Raw genomic sequence first — 16,925 nt, 5'->3', positions numbered from 1 at the left:
GAAACGCTGGTAGCTATGGACTTAGTACGTTTTAGATAAATGCTGGTAGCTATGGACTTAGTGCCAGATAAATAAAAATTAGCAGCTATGGATTTAGTGCTTTACGAATGAGCATTGGCAGCTATGGACTTAGTGCCTGTCATATGAACCCTGGAAGCGATGGACTTCAGAATGAACGAATGCAGGATATATGATTCTTAGGGTAGACGCTTAAGAATAACGAAGATAATGGGGATGGGTAATTGGGTTAATTGTTTGATGATTAAACATAATAATTATATTATTGTGGGTTGAAAACCCTATGTACTCACCAAGTTTCCCAACCTGACCCACTCGGTTTATTTGTATCACAGGTGTTGATATGAAGTTACATTACACTGAGAGATTAAGGAGACATAAATCACTAGTGATAATGAATGTAGGTTCTATTTATGCTTATGTTTTTGTATTGACGATGACATCCCAATGTTTTAAAATGAATAAAATACATTTCTTCGGAGATGCTTTGATAACGTATTTATCATGTTTTTCTGGGAACAAATTCCGCAACTCTTTTCTTTAAAAGGTTACTCTGATTTTCAAAATAAAGCATAAACAAATCGGTCTTTTCTGGCCGTGAAAATAGGGATGTCACATGATACACTTTGATCCATCTTGGTTGTATGACAATGTTTTGGATTATCGTTTTATTAATTATAAAAATGAAATTTGTGTGTCTTATTTTTGGGACGTTACACTCAGATTTAGGGGTCACAACTTTATCCCACGATACCCAATGGATCTTTCTGTTATTTTCATCACCACCCCATAAAAACCTTCGACGAATCCTCTCCAAAGCCTCTGTGACTGCCATCGTTGCCTTAAAGAGAGAGAAGAAATAAGTCGGGAGATTCCCCAACTGAGGTAATTAGGGTCAAACGGCCGCCGAAAGACAACGTATTTGCTTTCCAGGCGGAAAGTTTTGACTGAAATTTATCTAAAACTGGTTTCCAATTTTTTATTGAGTTGATATTTGTACCCACCGGCACACCAAGATACATGAATAGAAATGTGCCCGCTTCACAACCAAGGACGCTAGCCTAATTCGCGGACTCGCGCTCCGAAGCCCCGGTCCCGAGGACCATAGATTTGTGGAAATTGACTTTGAGACCCAAGGAGGCGTTGAAGCATTTGAGGATCTGTGATAAATTTTTAAGATTGGTTCTAGACCATTCACCGACAAATAAGGCGTCGTCCGCATAAAAAATATGTGATAAAATAGGACCGTTGTTCGGGCTTTGAATACCTTTGAAGATTCCTTTTTCTCTAGCTGCCTCCAATGCAACATCGAGGCCTTCTATTGCTATGATGAAGAGGAATGGGGACAATGGATCGCCTTGTCAGACCCCTTTGGAAACTTCAAATTCTTCTGTGGGAGATCCGTTTTTAATTATCGAGGCACACGCGGAAGTAAGACACCCGTGGATCAATGATCGCCACTTGCTGCCGAAACCCATTTGGGAGAGAATGGAGTCAAGGTACTTCCAGTTTAAGGAATCGAATGCCTTATCAAAGTCTACTTTGAACATCAACACCTTCTTTTTCACTTTCTTAGCCCTTGATAACAACTCATTTATCACCAATGGTCCATCAAGAATACTTCTACCTTCCATGTATGCAGATTGCACATCACCTATGAGCCTACCAATGACCTTTTTGAGACGCAACACTAGGATCTTGGAGATTATTTTATACAAACATTCGATGAGACTAATTGGGTGATAATCTGTGAGCGTGATGGGATCTTTAATCTTCGAAGCAAGTGTGATGAATGATGAATTACACCCCCTCGCTAAAGTCCCAAATTTGTCAAAGTGAATAACAAAATTTATCACGTCTGCTTTAAATAAATCCCAGTAGGTCTTGATGAGTTTAAATGTGAGTTAGTCAGACCCAGGGGCCTTGTCACTACCACATGCCCAAACCGCTATTTTTACTTCTTCAAGCGTAAATGGAGATTCAAGTTTAATTGCCTCCATTATGGATAAAGACTTGAATAGTGGACCGATGAGTTTGGGCCTCAATGTCTTAGTCTCAATGAACTTGCTTTTAAAGAACCGGAGAGCTTCCCATTTTACTTCATCTACCGCACTGGTCCATTTACCATTTACCATTCACCATTAAGCCGTTAATTCTATTCTTCCCATTCCTGCTATTGATAAATCCATGAAAAAATCTGTGTTCTCGTCCCCTTCTACATTCCATTTCACCCTAGATTTTTGTCGCACCCCCAAACCAGAACGGCGGAAATGTTCGGGGGCGGAGGACTTTAGGTAAGTATCACAACACATGTAACATAGTAATCAAAGTACAAACAACCATTGCATTAATAAGTATAAGTTTTACATAAGTGTTTAAACATTACATATTCAAACACTAAAGTAGGTACAGTAGAAGACAAGAGTCGCAGTACGATACTAGGTAGTCTTCACTAAAGCTTCTGGAGTGTACCTGTCTACTGGATTCCTGAGAATACAAGTTATTTTGAAAGAGTAGATCAGCATTTAAGCTGGTGAGTTCATAAGTATTTTAGTTCTGTTAAGTATACCCTAAGTTCTTTGAATAAGTTCACTGGTTTCTCCAGGAAATCCTATATCTCCTGAGGTGATTAACTGATAACCTCAATAGTTTCCCTCTGTAATTACTTAGTTTATACTGATTATACATAACACAATATCGAATGGACAGTTAAATGGGTGTATCTGCCCTAAGCCCACAACCAAACAAGGAACAGGAAGTAAGGCGGAAGTCACACATTTCACTGTCAATCGGACATTACTTATGTACAACTCTGATGTAATAACTAAGGAATTATAGAATTAACCACTAAAGGTCTTTTATGTTACACTAGTTTACCGAGATTGAGTGACTAAGTTCCATTGGATAAGTGGTTTAATCCCATAAACCGTTCTCTTTGTATTACTGTTTTATATTTGTATTCCTTTGTGAAAACTTGAAACTCAGAGTGTGCCTGGCTCCACCAGGTGTTAATGAAAACTGTATTAAACCATTGTATTTTGTATTCTATAAACTGGTACTTTGAAGGTGTACTTTCGTTTATTTGTTTATACACTAACGTATTATTAATACCTTTTTAATGAGTAGTTTTTATTATAACCATACTATGACTGATGGCCTGAAACAAACGCTTTGTGGGCGTTTAAACTGGTGATAACAATTGTCACTCATCTAACTGTAGCTAGCACCCTGAGTGCGGGGTTGTCAATCCCGATATAGATCTACACACACTTGTTTCGATCCCCGGCTGGAGATTCTGGTTATAATGTCAGGACTTTCCTATGTTGTCTAAAATGAATTAAACAACCTGAATATAGAGTCACATAAAAAGCATATTAAACGTTACATGTATATTAGTTTTGAAAACCCAATCATTCTGAAATAATGATTGACAGTATATTCTTAGTTTTCCAAACATGTATTTGATAAGTGTAAACCCTTGATTTGTTTTGAATCAAAACCCTGGTTTCTTGTAAAACAGTGTATTCTAGTATACTTGAATTATGAATTATTACCTCGTGTTTGCTAACCTGGGTACTCTGTATAGTACCTTTGCTAATGCAAACTCGGCAGAATGTATTATTACCTCGTGTTTGCTAACTCGGGTACTCTGTATAGTACCTTTGCTAATGCAAACTCGGCAGGATGTATTATTACCTCATGTTTGCTAACTCAGGCACTCTGTATAGTACCTTTGTTAATGCAAACCTGGCATTACCACGTGTTTGCTAACCCTGGTACTCTGTATAGTACCTTTGTTAATGCAAACTAGGTATGATGTATCTTTACTTCTTTAATATGTTGTTCGTATATTAAAGGTATTATACATATCTTAGTATAGTTGAATGAATTTTGGTAATTTCCTTGGGAAGTATACAGTCATGAATCATACTTGTATATTTAGTTTGGAATCATAAATTATACATATTATAATTTATATGTTCTATCTGATTAGCATGAATTCTCATGGAATATCACCTTTGCTCAGCCTGATACAAAGGTAATAATACTAAAAGGAGTAGCCTTTTAGACTCATATATGTATAATATTTATATAATTAAGAAGCAAACGACCTTCGGACAAATAACACAACCTTAATTCCACATCCAAACAAGGAAAAGGATATAAGATAATTCATTAGTCCTAAGCCCTTCAAGTCTTATTTATATATTTATACATATATAAACATGATTTTGGCATTTATACTTTGAAATAGCTTATAAAACATTTTTCAAATAATTTTAACGGAGTTTTTACATGACTTTAAAGATTTAACATGGCTTCACGTTATTTTGAAAGTATTTGATAATTCTTAAAAGCATACGGAAACATTTGTGTGATTATTATCACATACAGTTATTAACACAATTTAATATTGTGTTAAACTTGTATTCTGTAACACTAGTCAAAATAGGTCAATAGACAATCACATGTGATTATGCCAATCATGTAATGTGATTATGTTAACCTAGTAATGTGGTAAGAGTATTATGTAGTTCATGATAAATTCTAATACAAATATCAATCTTCTTTATAATACAACTCAAAGTATACATCCATATGATCCCAAAAATATAGAGAATGTTTGAATCTGACTTCGCATGAAGAAGTTATGATAAACCGAACACTATAAATCTCTATAATAAGAGGAATTTAAAATAGACTTAGAATTAGCTATTTAAGTCTAAAAGAGAGTTGTAGTACTCGTAAATACCTACGCGTGGATATAAAGAACATCAAAAACGGAGTTCGTATGCAAAAGTGATGGCCTTCCGAAGATATCGCTGTCAGAAACCCTAATTTGACTGAACTCACGAGGTGAACATAAATGTTCACGAGGTGAGGACTCAAACCGCTACATTTCGGATCTAGAAGGTGTGACGAGGCTGCGAGGGGATAAGATCCAAACTCCCGACGTGAGCAAGGATTTATTCACGTCGTGAGGAGTCAAAGGGACACCATCCGAAGCTAGGGACCAAATGGCGGGTCTACGAAGTGAACAGGATCGAGCTCACGACGTGAACATGCTTCGTTCACGTCGTGAATGGCCAAAAATCAGCCTATAAATAGCAAATTCGACCTTAACACTTCTTACACCTAAACTCTTCTCTCTATCTCGTTTTTGGAGGCCATTTTGCATCCTGAGTCCCGACGACCTCGTACGCTGACCGTTTTTGCTTAGATAACATAAAATCACGCTACTAGGGTGAGTTTCACGGCCCCACTTTCTAATATTTCGGGGGAAAACGCATGCTAGATATTATATATATGTTATTATTCTGTCTATATGACAGTATATAGTTATAATAGTCGGGGTATAGTTGTTCTAAATATAACATTTTGAATATATACAACTATTATCAACTTATCAGTATGTTAATTTACTAATGTAGATCTTGAGTTATATTTAAGATTCTATATATATGTTGTGTGCGATATAGTTCCGAAGTTATATTCGGAAGATCTATATGTTAAGTTATAAAGTATGTTGCTATTAATAGTTTTATGGCAAGATAAAACTGGATATGTTATACGTTGTTATTGTTAGTTTTATGATAAGATAAAACTTGGTATTGCTATTGATAGTTTTATGTCAAGATAAAACTAGGAACGTTATATGTTGTTATTATTGGTTTTAGGTCAAGATAAAACCTGGTTTTACTTCAAGATATAGCTGTTATACTGCCTAAATATTATGAAGTTAGGAGTAATGTTTAAAAGCATAGTCTAGTAACTTAGGGTTTTAGACATAAAGATGCTTTTGTTGTTAGAGCTATAGGAAGCCGTTAAAGTCTACATGAGTAATTGTATTCATCAACTAAGATTGGGGATCTTAGTGGAAATCCTCTGAACTGTAACTGTTAATCCCGTGTGAGCGAGGAAGTCGTGTATAATTAGTATACGGGTTGACCACCCCACTTGTGACTGTTAGCTACAGTCAACCAAAAGCAAGTGATGAACTATCCTTTTATTTGTTATTGTTCCGGCGTCGATGAAGCGTACGGTGTTGTTTCTCTTGGTAAATCATGAGTGTGTTTGTTTCTCATGGTAAATCATGAGTGTGTTCTATCAGAGGTATTATGTCATAGCATCGGTTACAGTCTCATGGTAGCAAATTGTTAGAAACATTATACTTTGTCGTATACAAGTTGTAATGTTAAGTATACGTTTCCCCTACTTATACCTTAGGATTAAGGAATGTTTAGGTATAACACTTAATTGATAAGTAAACTATTATACCTAATATACATACTAAATGATGGAGAGTCAAAATGATACTTTCAAAAACTATACTTTTGAATGTGGAAAATGTATTATTTTATGGAGTCAAAACCTGTGGACTCACCAACTTTATGTTGACGTATTTTAAAATGTATGTGTTTTCAGGAATTTGAAAAGCTGGTATGTATTCGAACAGAAGAAGTTTTACTATTACCTTTCTGTTCATTAAGAAGTATGCCATAGTCGGATAATATGTAATAGGTTCTAGAAAAACAGTTATGTAACTTTCAGTTATCAATAAAGGTATGTATTTTCTTTAGTACTGTTCAATGTATGTTATATAACTGTGATACGAAGAATAACGTTACACTACCCGGTGTTTCCGCCGATGGCTGGGGGTGTGACAGAAATTGGTATCAGAGCTATTAACTATAGTGAACTAGTACTTTCTTAGGAAAGCACGTCTATAGTTTAGGGCTTACTCTATTAGGTTTAGGTATATCCCTTAACCTATAAATAAAAAGTATTATTAATTATTCTACTAAGGACTACTTACGGGAGCGGTGACAAGGATAGACATGTCGATTTGGGTTGCTGGATTTCAGAATGGCTATATGCTAAAATGATCATGCCCTTTCGACTGTCCTGACTGGCCGGAGCCTTATCAGATAGACCTGAAGTAACAAACAATAATTAAAGCATGAATACAATAAATAAGAATATAAAGTCATATGTAAAGACTCAGACTCGCGATGAGAATACACCTTAATACCCGGAATGTTTTTGATCTCAAGGATTTAGATCAAATATTCCAACTAAAGTTTATATGTGCATATATCCTATCACAACTAGGTGTAGGTGCGCAACTACATTTTATTATGATCAGATCATATGAACTATTTAATTTGGGAGTAATATTTGATAGACTAAAACTCTTGGTGATCCAAAACGTATAGGAATTCGACATGGCACATTCACGAGAATGGATAATCATCTAGGATACGGATGAAGAAGAGGAAATTTCATTCCCCATGATGGTAGGCGATCCTGACTACCCTATAAATCCAACCACCTTTCATCCAATACCTTCTGACGATGTAGCACCTTTACCCTCCAACGAATGGGAAGAGAGTGATAATGGAAGAAAGCGAATCCATGGAGGAGACAGAATCGGTGGCATCATCTTTACCACCACTGAACACTCTTTACCGTAAAGTTCCAGGAGGAGTAAAAATGAAACGCACGGCACGTAAATCCATACCGATATGGCCAAAGATTAAGAAGAGTCAGAAGGCGACATCTTCAGGAAGTCATAGAGTTCAAGATGAACCTGCACGAATCGCACAAACCGTTGATAGGTGGGTGGCGGAAGAAATAGCTGCCAAGATGTATGAGACTGGTCAATCATCTCGACCACATCTCCCACATTCTTCTGAAGATAACACTTTATCCCAATTGTTTGAGAAAAGTGTCAAAATTGAAGACAAAATGGAAATTGTCGAAGGGAGGGCTACTCATCTCTCTGGAAGAGTGCGAAGGCTAGAAGGACAAAGGACACGAGATCAGGAATCGGTGATGGATGTCCATCATCGTATAAATTTTGCTTATAATGACATGATTACTCACGATGCCAGGATTGCAGAGTTAGAGCTCTACAATCAAACCTCAAGAAATGAAGAACGCACGGGAAGTCTTGAGCAGAGAACTCAAGCACTTGAAGAGCAAGTGGTTAAGGTCACTGACGTGTTGGGTCATCACTTAGGTTTCTGGTAGATAAGCTCCAACTAGTGGTTATGTAAATAGAGAAAATCAGACTAGTTAAGGCGAAAAGAGGAAAGTTTATAGCAAGGATGTAGAAAACCTTGCAAATTTTGCAATGTTTATAGAAACTTTTCTCTTATAACCTAAATAAACTGATGTAACCACTGGTAATAATATGAAGCATATGTTACAGTAATCATTGTGTTGTCCATTACGTTTTACACTGTGAATAATAACTGGAGTATTTAGTACTCGTGTATTAAATGATTAACAAAACTCATAAAATTCTTATTATTTATAATAGGAACTAAAACAAAATGCCTAGAAGGAGTAATCGGCTAAACCCTAACCGACCATCAGCACCACAACAACAACAACCACAACCACCACCAGAAATAAACCCCTCAATAAGTACAGTACAACTTGAAGAAATCATAGCTCAAAGAATTGCTGCGGCTCTATCTAATATCACAAGAGATGGAGTTAGAAATGAAGGCCATGTAGGGACCACTAGAACATGTACCTACAAAGATTTTATGAATTGCAGGCCAAAAAGCTTTCATGGAAATGAAGGGGTAGTTAATTTGACGAGGTGGATAGAAAAGACAGAGTCCGTCTTTCAAATAAGCTTCTGTCCAGATGATTGTAAAGAACGATTTGCAGCATGTACTTTCGCTGATGCAGCACTCACCTGGTGGAACAACCATGTGAATACCATGGGAATTGATACTGAAAAATCCATGAAATGGGAGGAGCTAAAAATGATGCTAGTAGAGGAGTATTGTCCTAGGGAGGAGATACATAAACTGGAACAAGAACTGTGGACCCTAACCATGAAGGGTTCAGACATAAAAGCTTATACCGCTAGATTTAATGATCTTGTTGTAATGTGTCCAACACTTGTAACCCCTGAATATAAAAAGATTGAGTGATATATCTGGGGTTTAGCATCGCAAATTAAAGGCATGGTGATCGCATCAAAGCCTACGACTTATGACAGCACCAAGAGGATAGCTCATCAGCTAACCCTCACAGAGATCCAAGGAACAGAAGTGATCTCAAAGGCTGATTCTCCCAAATCTAGAACAAACAAGCGCAAGTTTAATAGGAAGAATCCCAAACAATCATCTGAGAAAATACAAGAAGTGGTAACCAATTATGCAGCCACAACAGCAGTACCTACACAACCAAAATCTTCATGGTGAAATCAATGTAACCGTCATCATCCAGGTGACTGTTTTGTCTGCATGAAGTGCAAGAAAAAGGGGCATACTGCTAGTTACTGCAGGAGCACAACACCTACAACAGTTGAACAACAAACCAATAATGGGACAGGCCGTGGTGAAGAAACAAGATGCTACGAGTGTGGGGAGGTTGGACATATCAAGAAAGAATGTCCAAAGTTAAGGAGTCAAGGAGGCATAGGACGTGGCAGGGCGTTTGTGATCGGAAGCAGAGAGGCTATCCAGGACCCTTCGGTCGTATCTGGTACGTTTCTTATAGATAATTTATATGCTTCTATACTCTTCGACTCTAGAGCAGATCGAAGTTTTATAACTCCGACATTTAGAAAATTGTTAAGTCATGAGTCTAGCAAATTAAAAGAAATCTATGAAGTAGAAATCGCTAACGGTCAAACTGAGAAAACACATGAAATCCTAGAAAACTGTCTGTTAACTCTTAATAACTACCTTTTTCACGTCAACCTCATGCCAATGCCTATCGGTAGTTTTGATGTCATAATTGGCATGGATTGGTTATCTTCACACCGCGCCGAAATTCTATGTCATGAGAAAGCCATACGACTACCCTTACCAAACGGCGAAGCCCTGATTATCTATGGTGATAAATCTGGGAAGAACCTCAAAGTTATCTCTTGTACTAAGACCCAGAAATATCTACATAAGAAATATAGCGCATTCTTAGCCCACATTGTAGATAGGAAGAGAAAGACAAAAGAAATCAAGGACATACCTCAAGTGTGTGATTTCCCTGACGTGTTTCCTGAAGATCTACCTGGAATACCTCCCGTCCGACAAGTCGAGTTTCGAATCGATTTAATTCCAGGAGCAACACCAGTAGCGAAATCTCCTTATCGGTTGGCTCCATCTGAAATGCAAGAATTGTCTAGCCAACTACAAGAACTTCTTGACAAAGGCTTTATCCGACCAAGTTTTTCACCTTGGGGAGCACCAATCTTGTTTGTCAAGAAGAAGGACGGATCCTTTCGAATGTGTATTGATTATCGGGAGCTAAGCAAGCTAACGATCAAGAATCGTTATCCACTTCCGAGAATTGATGATTTATTCGATCAACTGCAAGGATCCAGCTACTACTCAAAGATAGATCTTAGATCAGGATACCATCAACTCAGAGTACAAGAAGACGACATTCCAAAAACAGCATTTAGAACTCGTTATGGTCATTATGAGTTCTTAGTTATGTCTTTTGGATTAACCAATGCCCCAGCAGTGTTTATGGATCTCATGAATCGTGTTTGCAAACCATACTTGGATAAATTCGTGATCGTATTTATCGATGATATATTGATATATTCACGAACCAAGGAAGAACATGGTCAACACCTGCAAATAATCTTGGAACTACTAAGAAAAGAAAAGTTGTACGCTAAATTCTCCAAATGTGAGTTTTGGATTAGAGAAGTATAATTTTTGGGTCATGTAGTTAGCAACGAAGGAATTCATGTTGATCCATCCAAAGTTGAAGCAATCAGGAATTGGGAAGCACCAAAAACGCCAACAGAGGTGCGTTAATTCCTAGGACTTGCTGGCTATTACCGTAGATTCATAGAGAATTTCTCCAAAATAGCCAAGCCACTTACAGCACTAACCTAGAAGAATACGAAGTTCAACTGGGAAGACAAACAGGAAGCTGCTTTTCAAAAACTGAAGCAAATGTTGTGTAGTGCACCAATCCTATCCCTTCCAGATGGAACAGAAGATTTCGTTGTATACTGCGACGCGTCAAATCAAGGATTGGGATGTGTGTTGATGCAAAGAGGAAAAGTTATCGCCTATGCATCACGACAACTTAAGATGCATGAGAATAATTACACTACCCATGATCTTGAATTGGGAGCTGTAATTTTTGCACTAAAAATTTGGAGACATTACTTATACGGTACTAACTGTACTATTTTTACCGACCACAAGAGTCTCCAACACATCTTCGACCAAAAACATCTTAATATGAGACAAAGAAGATGGGTTGAATTGTTGAATGATTACGAATGTGAGATTCGTTATCATCCCGGAAAGGCAAACGTGGTAGCAGATGCCTTGAGCCGGAAAGAATATATTAAACCCCGACGAGTACGAGCATTGACTATAACTATCCATTCTAACTTTACCGCACAAATTAGAGAAGCTCAGCTTGAGGCTCTAAAAGAAGAAAACATTAAGAACGAAGCTTTGCGAGGAATGGAAAAGCAACTTATACGAAAAGATAACGGAATACAATACTTTATGAACCGAGTTTGGACGCCTAGGTTCGGTGGAGTCAGGGACTTGATCTTAAAAGAAGCCCACAAGTCCAGATATTCTGTGCATCCAGGTTCTGACAAAATGTACTTAGATTTAAAAGTACATTATTTGTGGCCAAACATGAAGGCTGAAATTGCTACTTATGTGAGCAAATGTTTGACTTGTTCTAGAGTAAAGGCAGAACATCAAAAGCCTTCAAGTTTACTTCAACAACCGGAAATACCTGAATGGAAATGGGATCAGATATCAATGGACTTCATCACTAAGTTACCTAAAACTCCTAGTGGGTCCGACACTATTTGGGTGATAGTCGATAGGTTGACTAAGTCCGCCCATTTCTTACCAATTAAGGAGAACGACAAGATGGAGAAGCTAACTAGAATTTATCTTAAGGAAATTGTCAGATTGCATGGAGTTCCAAATTCTATTATTTCTGACCGAGATAGTAGATTCACTTCACGATTTTGGCAATCTCTACAAAAATCCTTAGGAACACGTCTAGACATGAGTACAGCTTACCATCCACAGACTGATGGTCAGAGTGAGAGAACCATTCAGACTTTAGAAGATATGCTCCGAGCCTGTGTAATAGACTTTGGAAATGCGTGGGATACTCATTTACCGTTAATTGAGTTTTCCTACAACAATAGTCATCACACCAGCATCAAGGCTGCACCATTTGAGGCTCTTTATGGACGAAAATGTCGTTCCCCAGTGTGTTGGGCAGAAGTTGGAGATACGCAGATGGCCAGAGAACGTACAGGCGATACCTTACGTACTGGACCAGAAATAATCCACGAGACAACTGAAAAGATCGTGCAAATTAAGGATCGATTAAAGGCTGCACGTGATCGTCAAAAGAGCTATGTTGACGTAAGACGTAAGCCTTTAGAATTCCAAGTTGGAGATAAAGTAATGTTGAAAGTCTCTCCTTGGAAAGGTGTAATTCGATTCGGGAAACGAGGCAAACTAAACCCACGATATATAGGACCTTTTGAAATTCTGGCAAGAATTGGTTCCGTCGCATACCAACTTAAGTTGCCTCAAGAGCTAAGTAATGTGCACGATGTTTTTCACGTATCAAATCTCAAAAGATGTCTTTCCGATGACACTCTTTTTATACCTCTCGAAGAGACACAAGTCAATACGAAACTCAACTTTGTAGAAGAACCTGTTGAGATTATGGATCGAGAAGTCAAACGATTAAAGCAAAGTCGTATTCCCATAGTGAAAGTTCGATGGAACTCTTTGCGAGGACCTGAATTTACTTGGGAATGTGAAGATCAGATGAAAGAAAAATACCCCCAACTGTTTAACGAAACCCCATCCATAAGATAAATTTCGGGACGAAATTATTCTAACGGGGGGAGAATGTAACACTAGTCAAAATAGGTCAATAGACAATCACATGTGATTATGCCAATCATGTAATGTGATTATGTTAACCTAGTAATGTGGTAAGAGTATTATGTAGTTCATGATAAATTCTAATACAAATATCAATCTTCTTTATAATACAACTCAAAGTATACATCCATACGATCCCAAAAATATAGAGAATGTTTGAATCTGACTTCGCATGAAGAAGTTATGATAAACCGAACACTATAAATCTCTATAATAAGAGGAATTTAAAATAGACTTAGAATTAGCTATTTAAGTCTAAAAGAGAGTTGTAGTACTCGTAAATACCTACGCGTGGATATAAAGAACATCAAAAACGGAGTTCGTATGCAAAAGTGATGGCCTTCCGAAGATATCGCTGTCAGAAACCCTAATTTGACTGAACTCACGAGGTGAACATAAATGTTCACGAGGTGAGGACTCAAACCGCTACATTTCGGATCTAGAAGGTGTGACGAGGCTGCGAGGGGATAAGATCCAAACTCCCGACGTGAGCAAGGATTTATTCACGTCGTGAGGAGTCAAAGGGACACCATCCGAAGCTAGGGACCAAATGGCGGGTCTACGAAGTGAACAGGATCGAGCTCACGACGTGAACATGCTTCGTTCACGTCGTGAATGGCCAAAAATCAGCCTATAAATAGCAAATTCGACCTTAACACTTCTTACACCTAAACTCTTCTCTCTATCTCGTTTTTGGAGGCCATTTTGCATCCTGAGTCCCGACGACCTCGTACGCTGACCGTTTTTGCTTAGATAACATAAAATCACGCTACTAGGGTGAGTTTCACGGCCCCACTTTCTAATATTTCGGGGGAAAACGCATGCTAGATATTATATATATGTTATTATTATGTCTATATGACAGTATATAGTTATAATAGCCGGGGTATAGTTGTTCTAAATATAATATTTTGAATATATACAACTATTATCAACTTATCAGTATGTTAATTTACTAATGTAGATCTTGAGTTATATTTAAGATTCTATATATATGTTGTGTGCGATATAGTTCCGAAGTTATATTCGGAAGATCTATATGTTAAGTTATAAAGTATGTTGCTATTAATAGTTTTATGGCAAGATAAAACTGGATATGTTATACGTTGTTATTGTTAGTTTTATGATAAGATAAAACTTGGTATTGCTATTGATAGTTTTATGTCAAGATAAAACTAGGAACGTTATATGTTGTTATTATTGGTTTTAGGTCAAGATAAAACCTGGTTTTACTTCAAGATATAGCTGTTATACTGCCTAAATATTATGAAGTTAGGAGTAATGTTTAAAAGCATAGTCTAGTAACTTAGGGTTTTAGACATAAAGATGCTTTTGTTGTTAGAGCTATAGGAAGCCGTTAAAGTCTACATGAGTAATTGTATTCATCAACTAAGATTGGGGATCTTAGTGGAAATCCTCTGAACTGTAACCGTTAATCCCGTGTGAGCGAGGAAGTCGTGTATAATTAGTATACGGGTTGACCACCCCACTTGTGACTGTTAGCTACAGTCAACCAAAAGCAAGTGATGAACTATCCTTTTATTTGTTATTGTTTCGGTGTCGATGAAGCGTACGGTGTTGTTTCTCTTGGTAAATCATGAGTGTGTTTGTTTCTCATGGTAAATCATGAGTGTGTTCTATCAGAGGTATTATGTCATAGCAGCGGTTACAGGCTCATGGTAGCAAATTGTTAGAAACATTATACTTTGTCGTATACAAGTAGTAATGTTAAGTATAAGTTTCCCCTACTTATACCTTAGGATTAAGGAATGTTTAGGTATAACACTTAATTGATAAGTAAACTACTATACCTAATATACATACTAAATGATGGAGAGTCAAAATGATACTTTCAAAAACTATACTTTTGAATGTGGAAAATGTATTATTTTATGGAGTCAAAACCTGTGGACTCACCAACTTTATGTTGACGTATTTTAAAATGCATGTGTTTTCAGGAATTTGAAAAGCTGGTATGTATTCGAACAGAAGAAGTTTTACTATTACCTTTCTGTTCATTAAGAAGTATGCCATAGTCGGATAATATGTAATAGGTTCTAGAAAAACAGTTATGTAACTTTCAGTTATCAACAAAGGTATGTATTTTCTTTAGTACTGTTCAATGTATGTTATATAACTGTGATACGAAGAATAACGTTACACTACCCGGTGTTTCCGCCGATGGCTGGGGGTGTGACATATTCCCCCCCCCCCCCTAAAAAGCATTTTAAAACCATTGAAAAGGTAAATTATAGGGGTATGAACTCACTTTGATAAGCGGTGATTCGGGCAGCGTTTCGTTTCCCGTAAAGAGTTTATTTAACGAGAAACCGGCTCAAACCGGGCGGAGTTTCGATAGGAGAGAGGATGAATTCTCGAGAATTTCGGGGCTCCGGGGCTTGCTTCGGGCTTTAGACGTGATACCGGGGCCTTGGGGGTTGTTTGTGAAGTTATGGAAGTGAGAGGAGTGAAAAAGGGCCAAAAATGGGGTGAAAAACCCTTCCATCCGAGAAGGCTCGCACCCTTTATATAGGGGTGCGAGGGTTCGGTCCGAAGGTGACAGGTGGCGAGGCTCGGATGAGTCAGCAGCTACGTGGCAGCTCCTGCGAAGGCCACGTGCGAAGGTTAAGGCGGTTACGAAGCTCGGACCCGGTGCGAGGCGCGTGTTGGTTTCTAAGTGGACCGGACTTCGGTCCAATGGGAGAAGGTCACGCATGCGAAGGGTCATCCGAGGGGTGTCCGATGTGAAGGCTGTCGCTTCTTAGTGGACCTCGGTTGCGGTCCAATCAGGAGGTGCCACGCATGGCTTCGGTCCGCTCAGCAGCTGCCACGTGCGAGGTGACGTGTCACATGCGAAATTGCCCGGTTTTCCTATTTTTTCTTTATTTTTGTGCCAAAACTTGCGAAAATCATAACTTTCGCATACGAACTCCGTTTTTTGATGTTCTTTATATACACGTGTAGGTAAAATCATACTCTACGACTTTCGTTTAGACTTCGTCGGGTGATTTTGACTTTATTTTTAATATTATTATTTTAAACAGACCGGGACGGGAATCCGTTAAAAATTCATAACTTCTTCATCCGACGTCCGTTTACGTCTGTCTTTTTACCGTTGTGCTACTTTTGACGAGACCTTCGATTCTCGTTTAAGTTGCGTCGGCTAAATATCGATCGATTTATATTTCGAATTTTTAGCTGTCTACTGCTAAACCGAAACTTCGAAAAATCATAACTTCCTGATACGAAGTCGGATTTTCACGTTCTTTTTATGAACGTTCTCGGTTTAACATATTCTACAACTTTTATTTAGATTGTTAAGGCTAAAAAGCCTTTTATCGAAAATTCACTTTTTACACTGAACAGTGTTTTGCCGGTTTTACCGCAGATTTTCGATTGATCATAACTTCTTCGTTATAACTCGGATTTCAGTGTTCTTTATGTTTTTGGAAACCTTGTTACAAACTCTACCACTTGGTTCATCCCAATTACGATTATTGATCAATTTATTTTTGACCAAAACTTGAGTGGTGTCATAATTTCTGCTTTAATTCTACCACAGCAAGTTTCTCTAGTTCTAACCGTTTTTGAAGGCCCAGACTTCGTGATTCTAGTTCAAGGTCTGTTAAGGATCGTAATTCAACCGCTTTCTCAATCTGTGCAATTTCCCATTTGATTTTAATTACATCTTGTTGTTCTTCTAAGACAATCCTTTTATTCCACAAATTGATCCCGTCTTTCAAAAATTTGAGCTTATTGGCAAGATATGTGTCTAGGTAACCATACCCTGAGAACTTCTCCCACGCTTCCTTAACAGTGGAATCGAATCCATCTTTCAGAAGCCATGAATTAAATAGTTTGAATTGGTGGGGGGGGCATAGTCTGCGTTGAGGGATTTTAGGGTTATGGGACAACGGTCTAAGATTTCACGAGGGTGTGCTATCGTAGCTAGGGAGGGAAAGACAGATAGGAAGT

Source organism: Lactuca virosa, chromosome 7, assembly GCF_052849685.1.
Source record: "Lactuca virosa cultivar CGN04683 chromosome 7, Lactuca_virosa_CGN04683_v6, whole genome shotgun sequence".
Classification (NCBI taxonomy): Eukaryota; Viridiplantae; Streptophyta; class Magnoliopsida; order Asterales; family Asteraceae; genus Lactuca; species Lactuca virosa.
The sequence above is the reverse complement of the archived record's forward strand: the minus strand, read 5'-3'. Positions refer to the sequence as shown.